The sequence below is a fragment of the Vanacampus margaritifer genome, chromosome 14 (genome assembly GCF_051991255.1).
Source record: "Vanacampus margaritifer isolate UIUO_Vmar chromosome 14, RoL_Vmar_1.0, whole genome shotgun sequence".
Lineage (NCBI taxonomy): Eukaryota > Metazoa > Chordata > Actinopteri > Syngnathiformes > Syngnathidae > Vanacampus > Vanacampus margaritifer.
Window position 1 is genome coordinate 9,378,486 of NC_135445.1, and position 8,360 is coordinate 9,386,845.

Below are 8,360 nucleotides of genomic sequence, written 5' to 3' on the forward strand. Positions count from 1 at the left end.
GATATCTATCTCTGCTTCCTATCCCTAACACTGGAGCGATATCTGTTACTCTATAATCCATTTTTCTAGCAAGAGATAAGATTCGAACCTGGTTTGGCTTTGAGCTCAATGTTTGAAATTGATTTCTTTATAATGATTGGTGATTGCAAAGCATCACATGTCAGAAAAGGACTGTTAGTCAAATCGTCATTTCACATCATGGACTCTCAAGTCACTGTTTGAACTCACTCCCAGACATTTTCACTGAAGCAACCCCCTTTCGCTCCCGGCTGTTTTACTGGATTTTGACTGATTTCGCAAAGCTCACGGAATATTGTTTTCTATTGCTATAAAAACATGGAACGTACCAAAAGAAAGATTTGAGTCTCATCTTTCATCAGGAAAAAAATGTGTTTTCCTATCTGTTTCCGTTTTGCAACAATTAGCATTAGAATTTAGCCAAGTTTTATCATTATTCACCAATCTCTTTAGAACTGTGGGTAAATGAGTGTTTTTTTTTCAACATGGCCCTGATTGATCTCTTTTGCACTGCTGCCACCTGCTGGCCGTTTTTGTAATAATACAATTTCTTCAATTGTTCTCTGCATTTGAGAGGCTACATCAAAGCCTTCTGTATGCTCTAGTCTAGCATAAAAAAAATAATTAATTTAAAAAAGGAATAAATACGTCTTTGGGACACTTAAACACTTAAAATCGAACGTATGCATATGTTTTTAGGAGCAAATTAGTTTTAAGGCTCAGTTTTACAGTGGCTGCAATTCATTGATATTTGCATTTTACCATCAGTAAGACAACAAACACACACACAAAAATAAAGTTCTGTCAATAAAAAGAAGTGTTAACCGTGAAGTACATGTAATAGGACATTTAGAAAGTAATCCATCAATCAATATCAATAAGAAGCAGTCACACTGATTGCAATTGCTTCCTCTTGTCTTACAGATAAGGCATTATCTGTGGTCAATTGTAATCAAGTATAGAATGGAGCCACAGTCTCCGTAAATGTCCTGCTCAAAAAAAATCATTTCTATGCAGGACTGCACCCAAAAAAGCTGTCTTTCAAAAGAGACCCCCACCCACCCAATTTGACCTTCCAGTACCAATGCACTTATACCCATAAGTTATAATTACTGATAAACAAAGTAAGGTTCAGGTTGAGTCCACGTTCATTATGCAGTACGTTTATCCAATTTGATGATTCATTCTCTTGAGCAGTGGTGGCCATTGTGCGACTCTTTGGCTTTGCTCTTTTGAGTTTGTTGACAATCTCAAGGGGCCTATTGCGCAACATCACATAACCATACAGATTGGCAGACTTGCTGTGTTGACCATTGGCTGACAACGGTCGAAAAAGTTTGGGCACCCCCGAAATATAGCGTGTAATCTCGAACGAAGCCTAATCATTGGAAATGGTCATCTTTGGTAACAACAACAAAAAAATTATTAATTAAAAAAAGGACACTGTTGACATTTTATGTTTCTACAGGTGCTTTGTCCCACCAGTGACCTGAACCAGAAGGAAGTGCTTTGTGTTGTTTTTCTGTATACCAAAATTGGTTGTGCGTAACCCTGAGTGATGGCACAACCAATCAGGCATACATGAAGCAACCAACTCCACTTGAAGGCCACACGAAGCTGCTTATGAAATTACTAGTCTGAATAATTCTATCTCATTTGCAATGCCAAATGAATACTTGCGGTTTTCATTGCTGGAACTGTGCAATAACGATTCTATGAAATTCCAACTGACACATGATCACAGAGTGCTTTAGATCGTCCCCTTTTCTATCACTTTGTGTCATCATGCCTTTCATCCCCATCACCAAAGAACCATCAGCCATGACAGATCATTGTTTCTTCGGAGGCAAGAAAATGTCTGTCAACCCCAGTGTTCTTTCTCCTACCCCTCATCTTTGTTCACTTATAATTAACTCAGCTTTTGCTTGGCTGGATTTCAAAAGGCTATTGGAGCAAACAGCCCCGCTCGCTTGCAAGTCAATCTTTCATCTGAATGGTAGGTTTTTAACAGTCAATGCATTATAAAATTGCCAGACGTCAAGGATACAATGCAACAATGGACCAATTATAAGAACATTGGGAGCTATGCAACTTGAGCTCTAAGTTAGATAGATAATTGAAAGTGGATCCTTAACCTCTTCGGACCCATAGATGATTCCAGTGGACATGACATATTTGCGTGTCTAAACCAATAAAAACGCATGATTGGATCTTAGCTAACCAATCACAATCGCAAGTTGATTTGCATGATGTTCATGAGATAACCCCAATTATTTGTATTTATTTTTAGTTGAAGACCTTTTCTATCAGACCTCCATGCGGCCTGCACAAGCCATCCATCGGCGAGCAAAGTCTGAAACAGTTTACATGAGAATCATGCCGCACTCAACGGGAATCTAAAAGTTGATTTAATGAAGGTATTGTATAATTGTACTTGACGACATGTATTATAATGATATGATATGAAGGCCTTAATAGGCATTAAAACGTCTTGAGTCTCTCTTTTGAAAAAAAAAAAATGTAAACACAAATCTTAAAAAGTCAATGATTTTACTTGTGCTTATCCGGGTCATGGTGTCAAAAACATGATGACAACTGTCCAAAAAACCAATTGGGCTCTTTGCACAAATCCACTACTTCCTGAACTCAATACCACTCCTTCATTTCCTGTCTTCCATGATTGGAAAACTGATTGATCCAGGTGTGCCTGACCTCAGTAACCATGACGACAATGGCCAGGCACACCTGGATTAATCAGTTTGTCCAATCATGAAAGACAGGAAATTAAGGAGTGGTATTGAGTTCAGGAAGTAGTGGGTTTGTGCAAAGAGCCCATTCCCGAGAGCTGTGATGAATCATGAGAGGCCACCGGACAGTTTCGTGCCACCCCTGCCCCATGGGTGAGCCCAGATGTGTGCTGACCCCCACCAGTTGAAACAACACCTTGTGGGATGATGAATAAGAGACTCCCAATCAGTTTGGGCTCAAGGGTAGGGCTCTGGTTTCCCTCAACATAGCTATGTATGCTTCTTATTTTTATTTTGTTAGTCACCAATTTCTTTTGACAGACCCTATGAAGCACAAAAAGTGTAAGATCACCGCTGAAATCCACAAGTATTACTTTTACTATTAAAGAAAATTTGCTTATCAAAACACACTGCTGTTGCTTTGAGATTGCGGCACTACATACGATTTTACCCTCTTATCTATTGCATGCTCTGAATTTTTGTTGTCAGTGTCCTACTGGCAGGAAATTGGAATTTTATTAAATGTTCAAACAGGGATAATTGCCCTGCATCCAAGTAGGGACACTTTTCCTTGTTAATTATATCCAGACTGATGGGGGTACACGCGAACTGACAATCAGGACGAATGTGGGGCATATCTCCCTCTTGCAATCAAGGATTGTTAAATGTCTCTAAAAGATTATCCTGACCGATCCTGTGGCGTCAAATGTCTTTAAAGGCTATTTTTACTTCCCCATTTGATCAGAAAAAGGTTGGGGTTGTCAACTGTGGGACGGCAGGAATCACAAATCCTTGAGCATGATCGACATTGAATTGAGCCGATTTTCTTGCTAGTTGTCTGACAAGCTACCATCTGATTTCAGCAAGACATCCACAAATGCCAAAACATGTCATTCTGGTCACCTCTAACATCCTGGAATACAACTAAAAGAGCTACTCATTCCATTACAAATACACCTGATTATCTGCATTAAATTGAAGTTAGTTAAAAGAAACTAAACATTTTCTTTATGACTGAAGTGAGAACATCTTAATTAATTTCATGAGACAAGGCATTATGCCAGATTTCATTTTATTGCATATTGGGGTTCTCATTTGTCTTTACTCATTAAACAATTCCCCAGGGTAGCAATGAATAATTCATACTGGTAGATCTCCCTTTTAACATAAAGAAGTAAACACTAAGCTTCATTGTATGGGACTCTATCCACGTTAGTGTCTATGTTAATGGTGCATGCTAAACAGCCATGATGAAATGGAGGGTTTCACAACATAACACGACAAGAAAAAAGATAACAGCAGCAACAACATACGCATAATCGCTTCATATTGCTTATGCATTGTTTAACTACTTCATTCCCTCGACAATTTCAGGGATTTGAGCATCCAAATGGCATTATGTAACACAATGATACCCATTCTTTACTTTAACCTTTTCCATTCCCATCACTGCAACACAACTTTTCTTACTGGCTCAAATCAGTGAAATGACAAAATGTCAACAGGTGATACAGGGACAATATCTTTGGAAACCCAGCGTGTGTATTTGATATCCCATAGCCCATTATCATTTTCCATCTACCATGGAGTATGATAAAAGACGTTGTCTCCCTCAAACCCCAGAAGGTCACACAGCAAAAGCCTTGACACACATTTGTCCTCGCTGTAAAAGCTGCGTGCGCTGTGCCATTTATCTTTCAACTCAGCAGAAAACATTTACACTTATTCTCAGTGTTGATGCCACTGTTACACCCAATTGTTAAGGGAGCACTTCAAAAGAATGTCACCAAAGCAGAATGAGTTATTTTGTGATAATTTTCATGATAATTTTGAAATGTGGAGTGTAAACAAAAAAAAAACATTTATCTGTGTGTTAGATTATCACAACCAAAATAAATGATTATGCTTTAAAATTACAAGTACAATTTTTGGCTAATCAACCCACCTCTGTCTATATTTATAGAACACTTTAAAACAACCATCGCTGTTTTCTTGAGATGGAACCCAAGGACAGCAGATACAATAAAAACAGCAGAGGCTCCAGAATTGAACCCTGTGGAACACCAAACATTCCGTTATACATGTGAATTCATATTGCACATATTCGTCAGACAACTTTTTTTTTCTTCACATAGTTATCATAAAGGGACCACAATAACAAAAAACTCACACGACCTACCATCACAACAGTCAAAAGCTAAGAATCACTATTACAGTACATTCAGGTTAATCAAACAAATGCCACACAGCTGGTACAAGGGCAGGTAATTAATTAACACAAATGTGAGCGTGATAACGAAATACAAAATAACTGAGAAAAAATACTTTAGAACAACAGAGTGTAGCCCAGTGTGCTTACAAATCTTTGGCAGTTCTCCTCCTTGACTGACATTTGCATTTTCCTAACATCAGCTACAAATGCAAATCTATTACAAGAGTTGCATATGACAGACTGTTGAGGTTTGTCCTCCAAAAATGACACTGACTGTCAGTGATGGAATTGCATAGGCGATAATTGAAGTTACTGTGATGTCGCCAGGGATTTTATGTCAAGATTGGTGCCCTCTTTATTTTTGGTATTAGGTCATACAAGGTGGAAATGTGATGGCATGGAAATAGAGATTACCCTTACTCAGCACATTCTTAATGTAGTCTCTACCAAGCTATGAGACTAAATACATTTGACCTTTGTCTGCCTCATCCATTAAGGTCTCTTGTCAGCAGTTTACAGGTCACAGTTTTAAAACCACCATCTTCAAAATTTCAGAAATGGCTTTCCCATGTCTAAATAAAAATTCACTTTCCTTTCTTTTCTTTGGTCCTTCCTCGGGTCTCCTGACGGCCTCACGACGCTGGCTGGAAGTGTTCGGTTTAGGTGAATGGTATGGGATTTTTTAACAGGTTTTAGGTGAATTAATGAATACACACTCACACGCAGGCACACACGCACATGCACATACACATTCTCACCCACATACAAAATAAAAAATAAAATATTTTTTTTAAATAAAAAAATGAAAAAAAATAAAGAGAGAGCAATGATGATGACATGTCAAATCGGTAAAATTACCGAATGAACAATACTGAGCTCTACAGAAAAAAAATAGATAAATAAATAAAAGGAAAATTCAATTCATTTTAAAATGATAGCTAACAAAAAAAAAGACAGCTGTAGCTGAAGTCAAGGTCCATGATCCAACCAAGGTAAGGTTAAGGCTCAGATAGCAAATTCCAAAGTCTTTAGTCGTGATTCTTTGAATAACATTATTTTCAACTGATCTTGTTCAATCTTGGTTTTATGTATCTTAACAATTTTGATTCCAGATCATAAAGTAGTGATTTCAAAAGGTTTCTACAGAAGTTTTCAGATTTAATTAATTTTTACTCAGATTTTAAATCTGAGGGATATACTGTACATGACTCACATACCATTATATGCTCTTCCAGACACTAATAGGGTCATTTTTCACTCAACAGGTGGTGAGCTTTTAGATCTTTGACACTTCAAACGGCTGCATCCAACAGCCAAAAGTGATGAGAAGTGAAGTGAATCTGACATCAAACTGGCTTTAAAGCTGAGTAGGTCTGCAAGGCAACATGCATCAAACAAATGCCTTTTTTTTGGGGGGGGGGGGGGTAGATTACAAAATCAGGTTAGGAAATGGTCATAATCTTTATTCAAGATATGAAAAAAAAAGTTTTAGAATCTGACAAGAAGACAAAAAATGCTCATAGTTGTTGGTTTTGTACCATGTGATTGGATGGCCAGTCCACGGTTTACCCCACCTCATATCCAAAGTCAGCTGGTACGGGCTCCAGCTCACTTGCAACCCTAATTAGGACAAGCGTTAAAGAACATAGATGGGTGAAAGTGTGAGCATGTGATCACTAATCAAGGACAAGCCACCGATGGCACAAGGGCAAGCTCGCTGGTTGGCCACAAAAGGATAACTAAATGATCTGAATGACAAGGTGAAACTGATCATCAGAAGAGGGTGAAAAGATATGAAATAAAAACCCAATCAGTTTGCCTTTCGTGTGTTCTCATATGTAGCATCAAGCTCCCCTCTATTAGTAATCTTCATTCACTAAATGACGAACTTGGAAACAAGCACAACAACATTTTCATTTTTTTATGATCCAACTGGAATCGACATGGTTTTGATCCACTTGTCATATTTTTGTGCAAATAAAGTGAGATCTCGTGTCTGTATGACTTTCAGATTTGTCAGACTCACATCTTTCCCCTTGCGTTTGTTTTTGACTCATATCCGAACTCCACTCTCTTCAAATCTGGCTGCTAGTCATCATCTCATTTTCAAAGGTTCTGGGCAGGAAACAAAGACAGGCCAGATTTTCCCTCTCCAATTAAATCTTGCTACAGTATGGCTTTGTGAAGCTCTTCATAATATTTTTGGTAGATAAACATGCATGTATTTTTGATTTATTTAATTTTATATTATATTTTATATATCCGTTTTTATTTTTGCTTTTAGTCATTAATTTATTTATTCAATTTATTTATTTTCAATTTTGGCAGTTTTGTTCCTCCGTATATAATGCCATACTAAACGTGATATTTGAGTAACGGTGTTTCTGTAAAAGAAAAAAAAATGAACTTTAATCCCCTGTTGTAGTAACAGTAATAGTTGAAATTATGAATAATATGTGTAATATCGGTGGAGGCGGATGTCTGTGGATCTCACTCTGCTTCATCTATCCTTCCTTCCTTTCCTCAGTCTCTCCTTTGGTCTCTTGAGTTCTCCCTAATTTGTTGGAATTTAGATGTTTCTTGGGTTGGTGAAAGACTCCGGTTGGTGCTGGATTTCACTTTCCTTTCTTTTCTTTGATCCTTCCTCGGGTCTCCTGACAACCTCATGACTAGCTGGATTCTGAAGTATTCGGTTTAGGTGAACGGTATGGGATTTTTAATAGGTTTTAGGTGAATTAATGAGTACACACTAACACACACACGCTTATGCACATATTCACGCACATACAAAATAAGAAATAATATGTACACTGTACAAAGAACTTACAGGTATACTCCACATGAAACATTATATGCAAGTTATTTGCTGCTAAACCAATGAGTGTTGTGTAATAACTCATTCAGTAGATTACTGACTATAGATTAAACTTTTATTGCATGTTGTTCCACTGGGGCATAAAAATAAGTGTGTTGAAAACCGACATCTAACAACCACAAAGGTGTCAAGGCCCATCTTCTTGAACGTTCTGCTATGAGCGCGGCCCTGCTATCATTGCATAGCCTATCTTTAGAGTTCACATTGTGGGCTAGCCTGGAGAATGCCGATAAAGAAAAATGAGTTCCAATTTCTTCCATCTGAGAGAGTGTGCTTGTTAGAGCGGAGAATCCATTCCCCTTTCTCTGCGACCTTTGATCTGGGATTACACAGGACGCTCCACGATGAAGGCTCCACGTTTGGCCTGGGAGTGCTCATGACCGAGCTGCCCGAGGTAGTCATATGCTCTGATGTGAAAGCAGCTGAGAAGTAAGCGTACAGGCTCCAAAGTGGATTATTACGAGACTGCCAATTTTTCAATCAGAGTTGAAGCAAGAACTGCCTCATC

The 8,360-nt window shown here is 38.1% G+C and overlaps 1 long non-coding RNA gene across 1 annotated transcript; it reads left to right on the top strand.

The window, feature by feature from the left end:
* Window positions 1-1,842: 1,842 nt before the first annotated feature.
* Window positions 1,843-6,987, top strand: LOC144063629 (uncharacterized). The gene is made up of 3 exons (XR_013296610.1): window positions 1,843-2,014; window positions 2,309-2,435; window positions 6,243-6,987. It is a non-coding gene; the product is annotated as an uncharacterized LOC144063629 (long non-coding RNA).
* Window positions 6,988-8,360: the final 1,373 nt, after the last annotated feature.